Consider the following 21,787-nt stretch of genomic DNA (forward strand, 5'->3'; position numbering starts at 1 on the left):
ATAATGGTTACACTAAACCACAATAGACACTCCAAAAAGTGAATCATCACTGGTGAATGCTCTTTTCAATTTGGAGTGCACTTAGGAAAATAAAACAATAACCTGTGTAAGTAGGACCCCTAGTAGTCGGCGACTTTATTAGATGCCTCTGCCGGCTGCAATCACCTCTTTCTACGACAACCCCGGGCGAAGTCCTTATTGTGTGGATTACACAGCGATAGTGTTTTTAGTGCACGCCGTACACAGGCGAAGTGTCCTCACTCTGCGTTTGCTCTGTAAAATTTCGACATTACTTCACTTGGAGCATAATGCTTACACTAAACCACTATAGACACTAAACAAAGTGAATCATCACTGGTGAATGTTCTTTTCAATTTGGAGTGCACTTAGGAAAATAAAACAATAACCTGTGTAAGTAGGACCCTAATAGTAGGCTACTTTATTTGACGCCTCTGCTGGCTGCAATCACCTCTTTCTACGACAACCACGGGCGAAGTACTTATTGTGTGGTTTCCACGGCGATAGTCTTTTTAGTGCACGCCGTCCACAGGCGAAGTGTCCTAACTCTGCGATTGCTCTGTAAAATTTCGACATTACTTCAGTTGGAGCATAATGCTTACACTAAACCACTATAGACACTCCAAAAAGTGAATCATCACTGGTGAATGTTCTTTTCAGTTTGGAGTGCACTTAGGAAAATAAAACAATAACCTGTGTAAGTAGGACCCCTAGTAGTCGGCGACTTTATTTGACGCCTCTGACGGCTGCAATCACCTCTTTCTACGGCAACCATGGGCGAAGTCCTTATTGTGTGGTTTCCACGGCGATAGTGTTTTTAGTGCACGCCATCCACGGGCGAAGTGTCCTCACTCTGCGTTTGCTCTGTAAAATTTCGACATTACTTCACTTGGTGCATAATGCTTACACTAAACCACTATAGACACTCCAAAAAGTGAATCATCACTGGTGAATGTTCTTTTCAGTTTGGAGTGCACTCAGGAAAGTAACACAATAACCTGTGTAACTAGGACCCCTAGTAGTCGGCGACTTTATTTGACGCCTCTGCCGGCTGCAATCACCTCTTTCTACGACAACCACGGGCGAAGTCCTTATTGTGTGGTTTCCACGGCGATAGTGTTTTTAGTGCACGCCGTCCACAGGCGAAGTGTCCTCACTCTGCGTTTGCTCTGTAAAATTTCGACATTACTTCAGTTGGAGCATAATGCTTACACTAAACCACTATAGACACTCCAAAAAGTGAATCATCACTGGTGAATGTTCGTTTCAATTTGGAGTGCACTTAGGAAAATAAAACAATAACCTGTGTAAGTAGGATCCCTAGTAGTCGGCGACTTTATTTGACGCCTCTGCCGGCTGCAATCACCTCTTTCTACGACAACCACGGGCGAAGTCCTTATTGTGTAGTTTCCACGGCGATAGTGTTTTTAGTGCACGCCGTCCACAGGCGAAGTGTGCTAACTCTGCGTTTGCTCTGTAAAATTTCGACATTACTTCAGTTGGAGCATAATGCTTACACTAAACCACTATAGACACTCCACAAAGTGAATCATCACTGTTGAATGTTCTTTTCAATTTGGAGTGCACTTAGGAAAATAAAACAATAACCTGTGTAAGTAGGACCCCTAGTAGTCGGTGACTTTATTTGACGCCTCTGCCGGCTGCAATCACCTCTTTCTACGACAACCACAGGTGAAGCCCTTATTGTGTGGTTTCCACGGCGATAGTGTTTTTAGTGCACGCCGTCCACAGGCGAAGTGTCCTCACTCAGCGTTTGCTCTGTAAAATTTCGACATTACTTCAGTTGGAGCATAATGCTTACACTAAACCACTATAGACACTCCAAAAAGTGAATCATCACTGGTGAATGTTCTTTTCAATTTGGAGTGCACTCAGGAAAATAAATCAAAAACCTGTGTAAGTAGGACCCCTAGTAGTAGGCGACTTTATTTGACGCCTCCGCCGGCTGCAATCACCTCTTTCTACGACAACCACGGGCGAAGTCCTTATTGTGTGGATTACACGGCGATAGTGTTTTTAGTGCACGCCGTCCACAGGCGAAGTGTCCTCACTCTGCGTTTGCTCTGTAAAATTTCGACATTACTTCAGTTGGAGCATAATGCTTACACTAAACCACCATAGACACTCCAAAAAGTGAATCATCACTGGTGAATGTTCTTTTCAATTTGGAGTGCACTCAGGAAAATAAAACAATAACCTGTGTAAGTAGGACCCCTAGTAGTCGACGACTTTATTTGATGCCTCTGCTGGCTGCAATCACCTCTTTCTACGACAACCCCGGGCGATGTCCTTATTGTGTGGATTACACAGCGATAGTGTTTTTAGTGCACGCCGTCCACAGGCGAAGTGTCCTCACTCTGCGTTTGCTCTGTAAAATTTCGACATTACTTCACTTGGAGCATAATGCTTACACTAAACCACTATAGACACTCCAAAAAGTGAATCATCACTGGTGAATGTTCTTTTCAATTTGGAGTGCACTTAGGAAAATAAAACAATAACCTGTGTAAGTAGGACCCCTAATAGTAGGCTACTTTATTTGACGCCTCTGCTGGCTGCAATCACCTCTTTCTACGACAACCACGGGCGAAGTCCTTATTGTGTGGTTTCCACGGCGATAGTGTTTTTAGTGCACGCCGTCCACAGGCGAAGTGTCCTAACTCTGCGATTGCTCTGTAAAATTTCGACATTACTTCAGTTGGAGCATAATGCTTACACTAAACCACTATAGACACTCCAAAAAGTGAATCATCACTGGTGAATGTTCTTTTCAGTTTGGAGTGCACTTAGGAAAATAAAACAATAACCTGTGTAAGTAGGTCCCCTAGTAGTCGGCGACTTTATTTGACGCCTCTGACGGCTGCAATCACCTCTTTCTACGGCAACCATGGGCGAAGTCCTTATTGTGTGGTTTCCACGGCGATAGTGTTTTTAGTGCACGCCATCCACGGGCGAAGTGTCCTCACTCTGCGTTTGCTCTGTAAAATTTCGACATTACTTCACTTGGTGCATAATGCTTACACTAAACCACTATAGACACTCCAAAAAGGGAATCATCACTGGTGAATGTTCTTTTCAATTTGGAGTGCACTCAGGAAAATAACACAATTACCTGTGTAACTAGGACCCCTAGTAGTCGGCGACTTTATTTGACGCCTCTGCCGGCTGCAATCACCTCTTTCTACGACAACCACGGGCGAAGTCCTTATTGTGTGGTTTCCACGGCGATAGTGTTTTTAGTGCACGCCGTCCACAGGCGAAGTGTCCTCACTCTGCGTTTGCTCTGTAAAATTTCGACATTACCTCAGTTGGAGCATAATACTTACACTAAACCACTATAGACACTCCAAAAAGTGAATCATCACTGGTGAATGTTCGTTTCAATTTGGAGTGCACTTAGGAAAATAAAACAATAACCTGTGTAAGTAGGATCCCTAGTAGTCGGCGACTTTATTTGACCTCTCTGCCGGCTGCAATCACCTCTTTCTACGACAACCACGGTCGAAGTTCTTATTGTGTAGTTTCCACGGCGATAGTGTTTTTAGTGCACGCCGTCCACAGGCGAAGTGTGCTCACTCTGCGTTTGCTCTGTAAAATTTCGACATTACTTCAGTTGGAGCATAATGCTTACACTAAACCACTATAGACACTCCACAAAGTGAATCATCACTGTTGAATGCTCTTTTCAATTTGGAGTGCACTTAGGAAAATAAAACAATAACCTGTGTAAGTAGGACCCCTAGTAGTCGGTGACTTTATTTGACGCCTCTGCCGGCTGCAATCACCTCTTTCTACGACAACCACAGGTGAAGCCCTTATTGTGTGGTTTCCACGGCGATAGTGTTTTTAGTGCACGCCGTCCACAGGCGAAGTGTCCTCACTCTGCGTTTGCTCTGTAAAATTTCGACATTACTTCAGTTGGAGCATAATGCTTACACTAAACCACTATAGACACTCCAAAAAGTGAATCATCACTGGTGAATGTTCTTTTCAATTTGGAGTGCACTCAGGAAAATAAATCAAAAACCTGTGTAAGTAGGACCCCTAGTAGTAGGCGACTTTATTTGACGCCTCCGCCGGCTGCAATCACCTCTTTCTACGACAACCACGGGCGAAGTCCTTATTGTGTGGATTACACGGCGATAGTGTTTTTAGTGCACGCCGTCCACAGGCGAAGTGTCCTCACTCTGCGTTTGCTCTGTAAAATTTCGACATTACTTTACTTGGAGCATAATGCTTACACTAAACCACTATAGAAACTCCAAAAAGTGAATCATCACTGGTGAATGTTCTTTTCAATTTGGAGTGCACTCAGGAAAATAAAACAATAACCTGTGTAAGTAGTACCCCTAGTAGTCTGCGACTTTATTTGACGCCTCTGCTGGCTGCAATCACCTCTTTCTACAACAACCACTGGCGAAGTCCTTATTGTGTGGTTTCCACGGCGATAGTGTTTTTAGTGCACGCCGTCCACAGGCGACGTGTCCTCACTCTGCGTTTGCTCTGTAAAATTTCGACATTACTTCAGTTGGAGCATAATGCTTACACTAAACCACTATAGAAACTCCAAAAAGTGAATCATCACTGGTGAATGTTCTTTTCAATTTGGAGTGCACTCAGGAAAATAAAACAATAACCTGTGTAAGTAGGACCCCTAGTAGTCGACGACTTTATTTGATGCCTCTGCTGGCTGCAATCACCTCTTTCTACGACAACCACGGGCGAAGTCTTTATTGTGTGGTTTCCACGGCGATAGTGTTTTTAGTGCACGCCGTCCACAGGCGAAGTGTCCTCACTCTGCGTTTGCTCTGTAAAATTTCGACATTACTTCAGTTGCAGCATAATGCTTACACTAAACCATTATAGACACTCCAAAAAGTGAATCATCACTGGTGAATGTTCTTTTCAATTTGGAGTGCACTCAGGAAAATAAAACAATAACCTGTGTAAGTAGGACCCCTAGTAGTCGGCGACTTTATTTGACGCCTCTGCTAGCTGCAATCACCTCTTTCTACGACAACAACGGGCGAAGTCCTTATTGTGTGGTTTCCACTGCAATAATGTTTTTAGTGCACGCCGTCCACAGGCGAAGTGTCCTCACTCTGAGTTTGCTCTGTAAAATTTCGACATTACTTCAGTTGGAGCATAATGCTTACACTAAACCACTATAGACACTCCAAAAAGTGAATCATCACTGTTGAATGTTCTTTTCAATTTGGAGTGCACTTAGGAAAATAAAACAATAACCTGTGTAAGTAGGACCCCTAGTAGTCGGCGAGTTTATTTGACGCCTCTGCTGGCTGCAATCACCTCTTTCTACGACAACCACGGGCGAAGTCCTTATTGTGTGGTTTCCACGGCGATAGTGTTTTTAGTGCACGCCGTCCACAGGCGAAGTGTCCTCACTCTGCGTTTGCTCTGTAAAATTTCGACATTACTTCAGTTGGAGCATAATGCTTACGCTAAACCACTATAGACACTCCAAAAAGTGAATCATCACTGGGAAATGTTCTTTTCAATTTGGAGTGCACTTATAAAAATAAAACAATAACCTGTGTAAGTAGGACCCCTAGTAGTCGGCGACTTTATTTGACGCCTCTGCTGGCTGCAATCACCTGTTTCTACGACAACCACGGGCGAAGTCCTTATTGTGTGGTTTCCACGGCGATAGTGTTTGTAGTGCACGCCGTCCACAGGCGATGTGTCCTCACTCTGCGTATGCTCTGTAAAATTTCGACATTACTTCAGTTGGAGCATAATGCTTACGCTAAACCACTATAGACACTCCACAAAGTGAATCATCACTGGGAAATGTTCTTTTCAATTTGGAGTGCACCTAGGAAAATAAAGCAATAAAATGTGTAAGTAGGACCCCTAGTAAACGGCGACTTTATTTGACGCCTCTGCTGGCTGCAATCACCTCTTTCTACAACAACCACGGGCGAAATCTTTAATGTGTGGTTTCCACGGCGATAGTGTTTTTAGTGCACGCCGTCCACAGGCGAAGTGTCCTCACTCTGCGTTTGCTCTGTAAAATTTCGACATTACTTCAGTTGCAGCATAATGCTTACACTAAACCACTATAGACACTCCAAAAAGTGAATCATCACTGGTGAATGTTCTTTTCAATTTGGAGTGCACTCAGGAAAATAAAACAATAACCTGTGTAAGTAGGACCCCTAGTAGTCGGCGACTTTATTTGACGCCTCTGCTAGCTGCAATCACCTCTTTCTACGACAACAACGGGCGAAGTCCTTATTGTGTGGTTTCCACTGCGATAGTGTTTTTAGTGCACGCCGTCCACAGGCGAAGTGTCCTCACTCTGCGTTTGCTCTGTAAAATTTCGACATTACTTCAGTTGGAGCATAATGCTTACACTAAACCACTATAGACACTCCAAAAAGTGAATCATCACTGTTGAAAGTTCTTTTCAATTTGGAGTGCACTTAGGAAAATAAAACAATAACCTGTGTAAGTAGGACCCCTAGTAGTCGGCGACTTTATTTGACGCCTCTACTGGCTGCATATCACCTCTTTCTACGACAACCACGGGCGAAGTCCTTATTGTGTGGTTTCCACAGCGATAGTGTTTTTAGTGCACGCCGTCCACAGGCGAAGTGTCCTCACTCTGCGTTTGCTCTGTAAAATTTCAACATTACTTCAGTTGGAGCATAATGATTACGCTAAACCACTATAGACACTAAACAAAGTGAATCATCACTGGTGATGTTCTTTTCAATTTGGAGTGCACTTAGCAAAATAGAACAATAACCCGTGTAAGTTGGACCCCTAGTAGTCGGCGACTTTATTTGACGCCTCTGCTGGCTGCAATCACCTCTTCCTACGACAACCACGGGCGAAGTAATTATTGTGTGGTTTCCACGGCGATAGTGTTTGTAGTGCACGCCGTCTACAGGCGAAGTGTCCTCACTCTGCGCATGCTCTGTAAAATTTCGACATTACTTCAGTTGGAGCATAATGCCTACGCTAAACCACTATAGACACTCCACAAAGTGAATCATCACTGGGAAATGTTCTATTCAATTTGGAGTGCACTTATAAAAATAAAACAATAACCTGTGTAAGTAGGACCCCTAGTAGTCGGCGACTTTATTTGACGCCACTGCTGGCTGCAATAACCTCTTTCTACGACAACCACGGGCGAAGTCCTTATTGTGTGGTTTCCACGGCGATAGTGTTTGTAGTGCACGCCGTCCACAGGCGAAGTGTCCTCACTCTGCGTTTGCTCTGTAAAATTTCGACATTACTTCAGTTGGAGCATAATGCTTACGCTAAACCACTATAGACACTCCACAAAGTGAATCATCACTGGGAAATGTTCTTTTCAATTTGGAGTGCACTTATAAAAATAAAACAATAACCTGTGTAAGTAGGACCCCCAGTAGTCGGCGACTTTATTTGACGCCTCTGCTGGCTGCAATCACCTCTTTCTACGACAACCACGGGCGAAGTCCTTATTGTGTGGTTTCCACGGCGATAGTGTTTTTCGTGCACGCCGTCCACAGGCGAATTGTCCTCACTCTGCGTTTGCTCTGTAAAATTTCAACATTACTTCAGTTGGAGCATAATGCTTACGCTAAACCACTATAGACACTAAACAAAGTGAATCATCACAGGTGAATGTTCTTTTCAATTTGGAGTGCACTTAGCAAAGTAAAACAATAACCCGTGTAAGTAGGACCCCTAGTAGTCGGCGACTTTATTTGACGCCTCTGCTGGCTGCAATCACCTCTTGCTACGACAACCATGGGCGAAGTAATTATTGTGTGGTTTCCACGGCGATAGTGTTTTTAGTGCACGCCGTCCACAGGCGAAGTGTCCTCACTCTGCGTTTGCTCTGTAAAATTTCGACATTACTTCAGTTGGAGCATAATGCTTACGCTAAACCACTATAGACACTCCACAAAGTGAATCATCACTGGGAAATGTTGTTTTAATTTGGAGTGCACTTATAAAAATAAAACAATAACCTGTGTAAGTAGGACCCGTAGTAGTCGGCGACTTTATTTGACGCCTCTGCTGGCTGCAATCACCTGTTTCTACGACAACCACGGGCGAAGTCCTTATTGTGTGGTTTCAACGGCGATAGTGTTTTTAGTGCACGCCGTCCACAGGCGAAGTGTCCTCACTCTGCGTTTGCTCTGTAAAATTTCGACATTACTTCAGTTGGAGCATAATGCTTACACTAAACCACTATAGACACTCCAAAAAGTGAATCATCACTGGTGAATGTTCTTTTCAATTTGGAGTGCACTCAGGAAAATAAAACAATAACCTGTGTAAGTAGGACCCCTAGTAGTCGGCGACTTTATTTGACGCCTCTGCTGGCTGCAATCACCTCTTTCTACGACAACCACGGGCGAAGTCTTTAATGTGTGGTTTCCACGGCGATAGTGTTTTTAGTGCACGCCGTCCACAGGCGAAGTGTCCTCACTCTGCGTTTGCTCTGTAAAATTTCGACATTACTTCAGTTGGAGCATAATGCTTACACTAAACCACTATAGACACTCCAAAAAGTGAATCATCACTGGTGAATGTTCTTTTCAATTTGGAGTGCACTCAGGAAAATAAAACAATAACCTGTGTAAGTAGGACCCCTAGTAGTCGGCGACTTTATTTGACGCCTCTGCTGGCTGCAATCACCTCTTTCTACGACAACCACGGGCGAAGTCTTTAATGTGTGGTTTCCACGGCGATAGTGTTTTTAGTGCACGCCGTCCACAGGCGAAGTGTCCTCACTCTGCGTTTGCTCTGTAAAATTTCGACATTACTTCAGTTGGAGCATAATGCTTACACTAAACCACTATAGACACTCCAAAAAGTGAATCATCACTGGTGAATGTTCTTTTCAATTTGGAGTGCACTCAGGAAAATAAAACAATAACCTGTGTAAGTAGGACCCCTAGTAGTCGGCGACTTTATTTTACGCCTCTACTGGCTCCATATCACCTCATTCTACGACAACCACGGGCGAAGTCCTTATTGTGTGGTTTCCACAGCGATAGTGTTTTTAGTGCACGCCGTCCACAGGCGAAGTGTCCTCACTCTGCGTTTGCTCTGTAAAATTTCAACATTACTTCAGTTGGAGCATAATGCTTACGCTAAACCACTATAGACACTAAACAAAGTGAATCATCACTGGTGAATGTTCTTTTCAATTTGGAGTGCACTTAGCAAAATAAAACAATAACCCGTGTAAGTAGTACCCCTAGTAGTCGGCGACTTTATTTGACGCCTCTGCTGGGTGCAATCACCTCTTTCTACGACAACCACGGGCGAAGTAATTATTTTGTGGTTTCCACGGCGATAGTGTTTTTAGTGCACGCAGTACACAGGCGAAGTGTCCTCACTCTGCGTTTGCTCTGTAAAATTTCGACATTACTTCAGTTGGAGCATAATGCTTACGCTAAACCACTATAGACACTAAACAAAGTGAATCATCACTGGTGATGTTCTTTTCAATTTGGAGTGCACTTAGCAAAATAAAACAATAACCCGTGTAAGTTGGACCCCTAGTAGTCGGCGACTTTATTTGACGCCTCTGCTGGCTGCAATCACCTCTTCCTACGACAACCATGGGCGAAGTAATTATTGTGTGGTTTCCACGGCGATAGTGTTTGTAGTGCACGCCGTCTACAGGTGAAGTGTCCTCACTCTGCGCATGCTCTGTAAAATTTCGACATTACTTCAGTTGGAGCATAATGCCTACGCTAAACCACTATAGACACTCCACAAAGTGAATCATCACTGGGAAATGTTCTATTCAATTTGGAGTGCACTTATAAAAATAAAACAATAACCTGTGTAAGTAGGACCCCTAGTAGTCGGCGACTTTATTTGACGCCTCTGCTGGCTGCAATAACCTCTTTCTACGACAACCACGGGCGAAGTCCTTATTGTGTGGTTTCCACGGCGATAGTGTTTGTAGTGCACGCCGTCCACAGGCGAAGTGTCCTCACTCTGCGTTTGCTCTGTAAAATTTCGACATTACTTCAGTTGGAGCATAATGCTTACGCTAAACCACTATAGACACTCCACAAAGTGAATCATCACTGGGAAATGTTCTTTTCAATTTGGAGTGCACTTATAAAAATAAAACAATAACCTGTGTAAGTAGGACCCCCAGTAGTCGGCGACTTTATTTGACGCCTCTGCTGGCTGCAATCACCTCTTTCTACGACAACCACGGGCGAAGTCCTTATTGTGTGGTTTCCACGGCGATAGTGTTTTTCGTGCACGCCGTCCACAGGCGAATTGTCCTCACTCTGCGTTTGCTCTGTAAAATTTCAACATTACTTCAGTTGGAGCATAATGCTTACGCTAAACCACTATAGACACTAAACAAAGTGAATCATCACAGGTGAATGTTCTTTTCAATTTGGAGTGCACTTAGCAAAATAAAACAATAACCCGTGTAAGTAGGACCCCTAGTAGTCGGCGACTTTATTTGACGCCTCTGCTGGCTGCAATCACCTCTTGCTACGACAACCACGGGCGAAGTAATTATTGTGTGGTTTCCACGGCGATAGTGTTTTTAGTGCACGCCGTCCACAGGCGAAGTGTCCTCACTCTGCGTTTGCTCTGTAAAATTTCGACATTACTTCAGTTGGAGCATAATGCTTACGCTAAACCACTATAGACACTCCACAAAGTGAATCATCACTGGGAAATGTTCTTTTAATTTGGAGTGCACTTATAAAAATAAAACAATAACCTGTGTAAGTAGGACCCGTAGTAGTCGGCGACTTTATTTGACGCCTCTGCTGGCTGCAATCACCTGTTTCTACGACAACCACGGGCGAAGTCCTTATTGTGTGGTTTCCACGGCGATAGTGTTTTTAGTGCACGCCGTCCACAGGCGAAGTGTCCTCACTCTGCGTTTGCTCTGTAAAATTTCGACATTACTTCAGTTGGAGCATAATGCTTACACTAAACCACTATAGACACTCCAAAAAGTGAATCATCACTGGTGAATGTTCTTTTCAATTTGGAGTGCACTCAGGAAAATAAAACAATAACCTGTGTAAGTAGGACCCCTAGTAGTCGGCGACTTTATTTGACGCCTCTGCTGGCTGCAATCACCTCTTTCTACGACAACCACGGGCGAAGTCTTTAATGTGTGGTTTCCACGGCGATAGTGTTTTTAGTGCACGCCGTCCACAGGCGAAGTGTCCTCACTCTGCGTTTGCTCTGTAAAATTTTGACATTACTTCAGTTGGAGCATAATGCTTACACTAAACCACTATAGACACTCCAAAAAGTGAATCATCACTGGTGAATGTTCTTTTCAATTTGGAGTGCACTCAGGAAAATAAAACAATAACCTGTGTAAGTAGGACCCCTAGTAGTCGGCGACTTTATTTGACGCCTCTGCTGGCTGCAATCACCTCTTTCTACGACAACCATGGGCGAAGTCTTTAATGTGTGGTTTCCACGGCGATAGTGTTTTTAGTGCACGCCGTCCACAGGCGAAGTGTCCTCACTCTGCGTTTGCTCTGTAAAATTTCGACATTACTTCAGTTGGAGCATAATGCTTACACTAAACCACTATAGACACTCCAAAAAGTGAATCATCACTGGTGAATGTTCTTTTCAATTTGGAGTGCACTCAGGAAAATAAAACAATAACCTGTGTAAGTAGGACCCCTAGTAGTCGGCGACTTTATTTTACGCCTCTACTGGCTCCATATCACCTCATTCTACGACAACCACGGGCGAAGTCCTTATTGTGTGGTTTCCACAGCGATAGTGTTTTTAGTGCACGCCGTCCACAGGCGAAGTGTCCTCACTCTGCGTTTGCTCTGTAAAATTTCAACATTACTTCAGTTGGAGCATAATGCTTACGCTAAACCACTATAGACACTAAACAAAGTGAATCATCACTGGTGAATGTTCTTTTCAATTTGGAGTGCACTTAGCAAAATAAAACAATAACCCGTGTAAGTAGTACCCCTAGTAGTCGGCGACTTTATTTGACGCCTCTGCTGGGTGCAATCACCTCTTTCTACGACAACCACGGGCGAAGTAATTATTTTGTGGTTTCCACGGCGATAGTGTTTTAAGTGCACGCAGTACACAGGCGAAGTGTCCTCACTCTACGTTTGCTCTGTAAAATTTCGACATTACTTCAGTTGGAGCATAATGCTTACGCTAAACCACTATAGACACTCCACAAAGTGAATCATCACTGGGAAATGTTCTTTTCAATTTGGAGTGCACTTATAAAAATAAAACAATAACCTGTGTAAGTAGGACCCCTAGTAGTCGGCGACTTTATTTGACGCCTCTGCTGGCTGCAATCACCTCTTTCTATGACAACCACGGGCGAAGTCCTTATTGTGTGGTTTCCACGGCGATAGTGTTTTTAGTGCACGCCGTCCACAGGCGAAGTGTCCTCACTCTGCGTTTGCTCTGAAAAATTTCGACATTACTTCAGTTGGAGCATAATGCTTACACTAAACCACTATAGACAATCCAAAAAGTGAATCATCAATGGTGAATGTTCTTTTCAATTTGGAGTGCACTTATAAAAATAAAACAATAACCTGTGTAAGTAGGACCCCTAGTAGTCGGCGACTTCATTTGACGCCTCTGCTGGCTGCAATCACCTCTTTCTACGACAACCACGGGCGAAGTCTTTAATGTGTGGTTTCCACAGCGATAGTGTTTTTAGTGCACGCCTCCACAGGCGAAGTGTCCTCACTCTGCGTTTGCTCTGTAAAATTTCGACATTACTTCAGTTGGAGCATAATGCTTACACTAAACCACTATAGACACTCCAAAAAGTGAATCATCACTGGTGAATGTTCTTTTCAATTTGGAGTGCACTCAGGAAAATAAAACAATAACCTGTGTAAGTAGGACCCCTAGTAGTCGGCGACTTTATTTGACGCCTCTACTGGCTCCATATCACCTCTTTCTACGACAACCACGGGCGAAGTCCTTATTGTGTGGTTTCCACAGCGATAGTGTATTTAGTGCACGCCGTCCACAGGCGAAGTGTCCTCACTCTGCGTTTGCTCTGTAAAATTTCAACATTACTTCAGTTGGAGCATAATGCTTACGCTAAACCACTATAGACACTAAACAAAGTGAATCATCACTGGTGAATGTTCTTTTCAATTTGGAGTGCACTTAGCAAAATAAAACCATAACCCATGTAAGTAGGACCCCTAGTAGTCGGCGACTTTATTTGACGCCTCTGCTGGGTGCAATCACCTCTTTCTATGACAACCACGGGCGAAGTAATTATTGTGTGGTTTCCACGGCGATAGTGTTTTTAGTGCACGCAGTCCACAGGCGAAGTGTCCTCACTCTGCGTTTGCTCTGTAAAATTTCGACATTACTTCAGTTGGAGCATAATGCTTACACTAAACCACTATAGACAATCCAAAAAGTGAATCATCAATGGTGTATGTTCTTTTCAATTTGGAGTGCACTTATAAAAATAAAACAATAACCTGTGTAAGTAGGACCCCTAGTAGTCGGCGACTTTATTTGACGCCTCTGCTGGCTGCAATCACCTGTTTCTTCGACAACCACGGGCGAAGTCCTTATTGTGTGGTTTCCATGGCGATAGTGTTTTTAGTGCACGCCGTCCACAGGCGAAGTGTCCTCACTCTGCGTTTGCTCTGTAAAATTTCGACATTACTTCAGTTGGAGCATAATGCTTACACTAAACCACTATAGACACTCCAAAAAGTGAATCATCACTGGTGAATGTTCTTTTCAATTTGGAGTGCACTCAGGAAAATAAAACAATAACCTGTGTAAGTAGGACCCCTAGTAGTCGGCGACTTTATTTGACGCCTCTGCTGGCTGCAATCACCTCTTTCTACGACAACCACGGGCGAAGTCTTTAATGTGTGGTTTCCACGGCGATAGTGTTTGTAGTGCACGCCGTCCACAGGCGAAGTGTCCTCACTCTGCGTTTGCTCTGTAAAATTTCGACATTACTTCAGTTGGAGCGTAATGCTTACACTAAACCACTATAGACACTCCAAAAAGTGAATCATCACTGATGAATGTTCTTTTCAATTTGGAGTGCACTCAGGAAAATAAAACAATAACCTGTGTAAGTAGGACCCCTAGTAGTCGGCGACTTTATTTGACGCCTCTGCTGGCTGCAATCACCTCTTTCTACGACAACCACGGGCGAAGTCTTTAATGTGTGGTTTCCACAGCGATAGTGTTTTTAGTGCACGCCTCCACAGGCGAAGTGTCCTCACTCTGCGTTTGCTCTGTAAAATTTCGACATTACTTCAGTTGGAGCATAATGCTTACACTAAACCACTATAGACACTCCAAAAAGTGAATCATCACTGGTGAATGTTCTTTTCAATTTGGAGTGCACTCAGGAAAATAAAACAATAACCTGTGTAAGTAGGACCCCTAGTAGTCGGCGACTTTATTTGACGCCTCTACTGGCTCCATATCACCTCTTTCTACGACAACCACGGGCGAAGTCCTTATTGTGTGGTTTCCACAGCGATAGTGTATTTAGTGCACGCCGTCCACAGGCGAAGTGTCCTCACTCTGCGTTTGCTCTGTAAAATTTCAACATTACTTCAGTTGGAGCATAATGCTTACGCTAAACCACTATAGACACTAAACAAAGTGAATCATCACTGGTGAATGTTCTTTTCAATTTGGAGTGCACTTAGCAAAATAAAACAATAACCCATGTAAGTAGGACCCCTAGTAGTCGGCGAGTTTATTTGACGCCTCTGCTGGGTGCAATCAACTCTTTCTACGACAACCACGGGCGAAGTAATTATTGTGTGGTTTCCACGGCGATAGTGTTTTTAGTGCACGCAGTCCACAGGCGAAGTGTCCTCACTCTGCGTTTGCTCTGTAAAATTTCGACATTACTTCAGTTGGAGCATAATGCTTACGCTAAACCACTATAGACACTCCACAAAGTGAATCATCACTGGGAAATGTTCTTTTCAATTTGGAGTGCACTTATAAAAATAAAACAATAACCTGTGTAAGTAGGACCCCTAGTAGTCGGCGACTTTATTTGACGCCTCTGCTGGCTGCAATCACCTCTTTCTATGACAACCACGGGCGAAGTCCTTATTGTGTGGTTTCCACGGCGATAGTGTTTTTAGTGCACGCCGTCCACAGGCGAAGTGTCCTCACTCTGCGTTTGCTCTGTAAAATTTCGACATTACTTCAGTTGGAGCATAATGCTTACACTAAACCACTATAGACAATCCAAAAAGTGAATCATCAATAGTGAATGTTCTTTTCAATTTGGAGTGCACTTATAAAAATAAAACAATAACCTGTGTAAGTAGGACCCCTAGTAGTCGGCGACTTTATTTGACGCCTCTGCTGGCTGCAATCACCTCTTTCTACGACAACCACGGGCGAAGTCCTTATTGTGTGGTTTCCACGGCGATAGTGTTTTTAGTGCACGCCGTCCACAGGCGAAGTGTCCTCACTCTGCGTTTGCTCTGTAAAATTTCGACATTACTTCAGTTGGAGCATAATGCTTACACTAAACAACTATAGACACTCCAAAAAGTGAATCATCACTGGTGAATGTTCTTTTCAATTTGGAGTGCACTCAGGAAAATAAAACAATAACCTGTGTAAGTAGGACCCCTAGTAGTCGGCGACTTTATTTGACGCCTCTGCTGGCTGCAATCACCTCTTTCTACGACAACCACGGGCGAAGTCTTTAATGTGTGGTTTCCACGGCGATAGTGTTTGTAGTGCACGCCGTCCACAGGCGAAGTGTCCTCACTCTGCGTTTGCTCTGTAAAATTTCGACATTACTTCAGTTGGAGCGTAATGCTTACACTAAACCACTATAGACACTCCAAAAAGTGAATCATCACTGGTGAATGTTCTTTTCAATTTGGAGTGCACTCAGGAAAATAAAACAATAACCTGTGTAAGTAGGACCCCTAGTAGTCGGCGACTTTATTTGACGCCTCTACTGGCTCCATATCACCTCTTTCTACGACAACCACGGGCGAAGTAATTATTGTGTGGTTTCCACGGCGATAGTGTTTTTACTGCACGCCGTCCACAGGCGAAGTGGCCTCACTCTGCGTTTGCTCTGTAAAATTTCGACATTACTTCAGTTGGAGCATAATGCTTACGCTAAACCACTATAGACACTCCACAAAGTGAATCATCACTGGGAAACGTTCTTTTCAATTTGGAGTGCACTTATAAAAATAAAACAATAACCTGTGTAAGTAGGACCCCTAGTAGTCGGTGACTTTATTTGACGCCTCTGCTGGCTGCAATCACCTCTTTCTATGACAACCACGGGCGAACTCCTTATTGTGTGGTTTCCACGGCGATAGTGTTTTTAGTGCACGCCGTCCACAGGCGAAGTGTCCTCACTCTGCGTTTGCTCTGTAAAATTTCGACATTACTTCAGTTGGAGCATAATGCTTACACTAAACCACTATAGACAATCCAAAAAGTGAATCATCAATGGTGAATGTTCTTTTCAATTTGGAGTGCACTTATAAAAATAAAACAATAACCTGTGTAAGTAGGACCCCTAGTAGTCGGGGACTTTATTTGACGCCTCTGCTGGCTGCAATCACCTCTTTCTACGACAACCACGGGCGAAGTCCTTATTGTGTGGTTTCCACGGCGATAGTGTTTGTAGTGCACGCCGTCCACAGGCGAAGTGTCCTCACTCTGCGCCTGCTCTGTAAAATTTCGACATTACTTCAGTTGGAGCATAATGCCTACGCTAAACCACTATAGACACTCCACAAAGTGAATCATCACTGGTGAATGTTCTTTTCAATTTGGAGTGCACTCAGGAAAATAAAACAATAACCTGTGTAAGTAGGACCCCTAGTAGTCGGCGACTTTATTTGACGCCTCTGCTGGCTGCAATCACCTCTTTCTACGACAACCACGGGCGAAGTCTTTAATGTGTGGTTTCCACAGCGATAGTGTTTTTAGTGCACGCCTCCACAGGCGAAGTGTCCTCACTCTGCGTTTGCTCTGTAAAATTTCGACATTACTTCAGTTGGAGCATAATGCTTACACTAAACCACTATAGACACTCCAAAAAGTGAATCATCACTGGTGAATGTTCTTTTCAATTTGGAGTGCACTCAGGAAAATAAAACAATAACCTGTGTAAGTAGGACCCCTAGTAGTCGGCGACTTTATTTGACGCCTCTACTGGCTCAATATCACCTCTTTCTACGACAACCACGGGCGAAGTCCTTATTGTGTGGTTTCCACAGCGATAGTGTATTTAGTGCACGCCGTCCACAGGCGAAGTGTCCTCACTCTGCGTTTGCTCTGTAAAATTTCAACATTACTTCAGTTGGAGCATAATGCTTACGCTAAACCACTATAGACACTAAACAAAGTGAATCATCACTGGTGAATGTTCTTTTCAATTTGGAGTGCACTTAGCAAAATAAAACAATAACCCATGTAAGTAGGACCCCTAGTAGTCGGCGACTTTATTTGACGCCTCTGCTGGGTGCAATCACCTCTTTCTACGACAACCACGGGCGAAGTAATTATTGTGTGGTTTCCACGGCGATAGTGTTTTTAGTGCACGCAGTCCACAGGCGAAGTGTCCTCACTCTGCGTTTGCTCTGTAAAATTTCGACATTACTTCAGTTGGAGCATAATGCTTACGCTAAACCACTATAGACACTCCACAAAGTGAGTCATCACTGGGAAATGTTCTTTTCAATTTGGAGTGCACTTATAAAAATAAAACAATAACCTGTGTAAGTAGGACCCCTAGTAGTCGGCGACTTTATTTGACGCCTCTGCTGGCTGCAATCACCTCTTTCTATGACAACCACGGGCGAAGTCCTTATTGTGTGGTTTCCACGGCGATAGTGTTTTTAGTGCACGCCGTCCACAGGCGAAGTGTCCTCACTCTGCGTTTGCTCTGTAAAATTTCGACATTACTTCAGTTGGAGCATAATGCTTACACTAAACCACTATAGACAATCCAAAAAGTGAATCATCAATAGTGAATGTTCTTTTCAATTTGGAGTGCACTTATAAAAATAAAACAATAACCTGTGTAAGTAGGACCCCTAGTAGTCGGCGACTTTATTTGACGCCTCTGCTGGCTGCAATCACCTCTTTCTACGACAACCACGGGCGAAGTCCTTATTGTGTGGTTTCCACGGCGATAGTGTTTTTAGTGCACGCCGTCCACAGGCGAAGTGTCCTCACTCTGCGTTTGCTCTGTAAAATTTCGACATTACTTCAGTTGGAGCATAATGCTTACACTAAACAACTATAGACACTCCAAAAAGTGAATCATCACTGGTGAATGTTCTTTTCAATTTGGAGTGCACTCAGGAAAATAAAACAATAACCTGTGTAAGTAGGACCCCTAGTAGTCGGCGACTTTATTTGACGCCTCTGCTGGCTGCAATCACCTCTTTCTACGACAACCACGGGCGAAGTCTTTAATGTGTGGTTTCCACGGCGATAGTGTTTGTAGTGCACGCCGTCCACAGGCGAAGTGTCCTCACTCTGCGTTTGCTCTGTAAAATTTCGACATTACTTCAGTTGGAGCGTAATGCTTACACTAAACCACTATAGACACTCCAAAAAGTGAATCATCACTGGTGAATGTTCTTTTCAATTTGGAGTGCACTCAGGAAAATAAAACAATAACCTGTGTAAGTAGGACCCCTAGTAGTCGGCGACTTTATTTGACGCCTCTACTGGCTCCATATCACCTCTTTCTACGACAACCACGGGCGAAGTAATTATTGTGTGGTTTCCACGGCGATAGTGTTTTTACTGCACGCCGTCCACAGGCGAAGTGTCCTCACTCTGCGTTTGCTCTGTAAAATTTCGACATTACTTCAGTTGGAGCATAATGCTTACGCTAAACCACTATAGACACTCCACAAAGTGAATCATCACTGGGAAACGTTCTTTTCAATTTGGAGTGCACTTATAAAAATAAAACAATAACCTGTGTAAGTAGGACCCCTAGTAGTCGGTGACTTTATTTGACGCCTCTGCTGGCTGCAATCACCTCTTTCTATGACAACCACGGGCGAACTCCTTATTGTGTGGTTTCCACGGCGATAGTGTTTTTAGTGCACGCCGTCCACAGGCGAAGTGTCCTCACTCTGCGTTTGCTCTGTAAAATTTCGACATTACTTCAGTTGGAGCATAATGCTTACACTAAACCACTATAGACAATCCAAAAAGTGAATCATCAATGGTGAATGTTCTTTTCAATTTGGAGTGCACTTATAAAAATAAAACAATAACCTCTGTAAGTAGGACCCCTAGTAGTCGGGGACTTTATTTGACGCCTCTGCTGGCTGCAATCACCTCTTTCTACGACAACCACGGGCGAAGTCCTTATTGTGTGGTTTCCACGGCGATAGTGTTTGTAGTGCACGCCGTCCACAGGCGAAGTGTCCTCACTCTGCGCCTGCTCTGTAAAATTTCGACATTACTTCAGTTGGAGCATAATGCCTACGCTAAACCACTATAGACACTCCACAAAGTGAATCATCACTGGTGAATGTTCTTTTCAATTTGGAGTGCACTCAGGAAAATAAAACAATAACCTGTGTAAGTAGGACCCCTAGTAGTCGGCGACTTTATTTGACGCCTCTGCTGGCTGCAATCACCTGTTTCTACGACAACCACGGGCGAAGTCTTTAATGTGTGGTTTCCACGGCGATAGTGTTTTTAGTGCACGCCGTACACAGGCGAAGTGTCCTCACTCTGCGTTTGCTCTGTAAAATTTCGACATTACTTCAGTTGGAGCATAATGCTTACACTAAACCACTATAGACACTCCAAAAAGTGAATCATCACTGGTGAATGTTCTTTTCAATTTGGAGTGCACTCAGGAAAATAAAACAATAACCTGTGTAAGTAGGACCCCTAGTAGTCGGCGACTTTATTTGACGCCTCTACTGGCTCCATATCACCTCTTTCTACGACAACCACGGGCGAAGTCCTTATTGTGTGGTTTCCACAGCGATAGTGTTTTTAGTGCACGCTGTCCACAGGCGAAGTGTCCTCACTCTGCGTTTGCTCTGTAAAATTTCAACATTACTTCAGTTGGAGCATAATGCTTACGCTAAACCACTATAGACACTAAACAAAGTGAATCATCACTGGTGAATGTTCTTTTCAATTTGGAGTGCCCTTAGCAAAATAAAACAATAACCCGTGTAAGTAGGACCCCTAGTAGTCGGCGACTTTATTTGATGCCTCTGCTGGCTGCAATCACCTCTTTCTACGACAACCACGGGCGAAGTAATTATTGTGTGGTTTCCACGGCGATAGTGTTTTTAGTGCACGCCGTCCACAGGTGAAGTGTCCTCACTCTGCGTTTGCTCTGTAAAATTTCGACATTACTTCAGTTGGAGCATAATGCTTACACTAAACCACTATAGACAATCCAAAAAGTGAATCATCAATGGTGAATGTTCTTTTCAATTTGGAGTGCACTTATAAAAATAAAACAATAACCTGTGTAAGTAGGACCCCTAGTAGTCGGGGACTTTATTTGACGCCTCTGCTGGCTGCAATCACCTCTTTCTACGACAACCACGGGCGAAGACTTTAATGTGTGGTTTCCACGGCGATAGTGTTTTTAGTGCACGCCGTCCACAGGCGAAGTGTCCTCACTCTGCGCATGCTCTGTAAAATTTCGACATTACTTCAGTTGGAGCATAATGCCTACGCTAAACCACTATAGACACTCCACAAAGTGAATCATCACTGGTGAATGTTCTTTTCAATTTGGAGTGCACTCAGGAAAATAAAACAATAACCTGTGTAAGTAGGACCCCTAGTAGTCGGCGACTTTATTTGACGCCTCTGCTGGCTGCAATCACCTCTTTCTACGACAACCACGGGCGAAGTCTTTAATGTGTGGTTTCCACGGCGATAGTGTTTTTAGTGCACGCCGTCCACAGGCGAAGTGTCCTCACTCTGCGTTTGCTCTGTAAAATTTCGACATTACTTCAGTTGGAGCATAATGCTTACACTAAACCACTATAGATACTCCAAAAAGTGAATCATCACTGGTGAATGTTCTTTTCAATTTGGAGTGCACTCAGGAAAATAAAACAATAACCTGTGTAAGTAGGACCCCTAGTAGTCGGCGACTTTATTTGACGCCTCTGCTGGCTGCAATCACCTCTTTCTACGACAACCACGGGCGAAGACTTTAATGTGTGGTTTCCACGGCGATAGTGTTTGTAGTGCACGCCGTCCACAGGCGAAGTGTCCTCACTCTGCGCATGCTCTGTAAAATTTCGACATTACTTCAGTTGGAGCATAATGCCTACGCTAAACCACTATAGACACTCCACAAAGTGAATCATCACTGGGAAACGTTCTTTTCAATTTGGAGTGCACTTATAAAAATAAAACAATAACCTGTGTAAGTAGGACCCCTAGTAGTCGGCGACTTTATTTGACGCCTCTGCTGGCTGCAATAACCTCTTTCTACGACAACCACGGGCGAAGTCCTTATTGTGTAGTTTCCACGGCGATAGTGTTTGTAGTGCACGCCGTCCACAGGCGAAGTGTCCTCACTCTGCGTTTGCTCTGTAAAATTTCGACATTACTTCAGTTGGAGCATAATGCTTACGCTAAACCACTATAGACACTCCACAAAGTGAATCATCACTGGGAAATGTTCTTTTCAATTTGGAGTGCACTTATAAAAATAAAACAATAACCTGTGTAAGTAGGACCCCTAGTAGTCGGC

Source organism: Schistocerca gregaria, chromosome 3 (assembly GCF_023897955.1).
Source record: "Schistocerca gregaria isolate iqSchGreg1 chromosome 3, iqSchGreg1.2, whole genome shotgun sequence".
NCBI lineage: Eukaryota > Metazoa > Arthropoda > Insecta > Orthoptera > Acrididae > Schistocerca > Schistocerca gregaria.